Genomic DNA, 1072 nt, shown 5'->3' on the forward strand with positions numbered 1-1072 from the left:
AGGAGGTGATAGGGCACTATAAAACAAAAAAATTTAGTATATTTTAGAAAGTCAACCATTTTCGAGAAAAAGGTATATGAAGGTTTATGTATTTTTGTGCTCGTGCATTGTTTGATTAGATTAAGTGTGATTGCTGATGTATATTTTTCAGCTAGCTTTAAGTGATTTTTTGTTCTTTTAACGTTATAAGCTGGCACCTATGTAATTAGTTAGACATTAGCAGTGTGTCAATGTCGTATGTCAGTGCAGAATAGTATTATTGCATTGAACAACGCATGACTTTCCAGATAAACAATTTCCTAGATGCTGGATTGGACCTACTGGCCCTGTGGCTTGGTCTTGATCTAAATCCCCTTGACTTCTTTGTATCGGATTGCCCGAACAGTGCGTGTATCAAACGTCAGTGAAGAACGCTAATGATTTGCACGACGTGCATGATCGCTGCAAATGAAGTACGCCAAATGCCGAACGTTTTTACGCGACACAGAAATATTGTACTGTGTGCATATGTAAATAATTGTTTTTAATAGGAGGACAGAACTATTGGTAAACGACCTATAGAAAAAAGATAACACACCTTGGTAATACCTCAATTGCGGTTTTTGACGCTAAATCACGCTGCTTTACTAATCATACGANCATGGTTATTAAATAAAATTTATCAGATAGGGTATTTTTCACTTAGAAAACACAAAAAGCACACATTAAGAGAAAATTTTTGTACGTAGAAGAGTACAAGGTTACCTTCTTCAGGGACTGAAGTGAACAGTTCACTTCGGACAACTAAAGTGTCGTGTTTTAGCGTTGGGGTTTTAAGCTATTTTGTTTGTTCTACATCTTCAGACTGAAAAAACAGTGAAAATAGTGAAAGAACATACCTTTTAAAGTGTTACTGCTTGTATATGGTTGTTCGGAAAGTCATTTCGTTTTTTTTTGTGGAAATGAAAGACAGTTTTCCTATAATAAACAAATACTTTATTAAATTATATATTGACCGTTCTGGTCCAACACCTTTTGCCATCTTTCTGGTAGTAGCATAATTCCACGCTCATAAAATTTTTGGTCTTTGCTG

This window comes from Agrilus planipennis, unplaced genomic scaffold (genome assembly GCF_000699045.2).
Source record: "Agrilus planipennis isolate EAB-ADULT unplaced genomic scaffold, Apla_2.0 scaffold505, whole genome shotgun sequence".
NCBI classification, from domain to species: Eukaryota; Metazoa; Arthropoda; class Insecta; order Coleoptera; family Buprestidae; genus Agrilus; species Agrilus planipennis.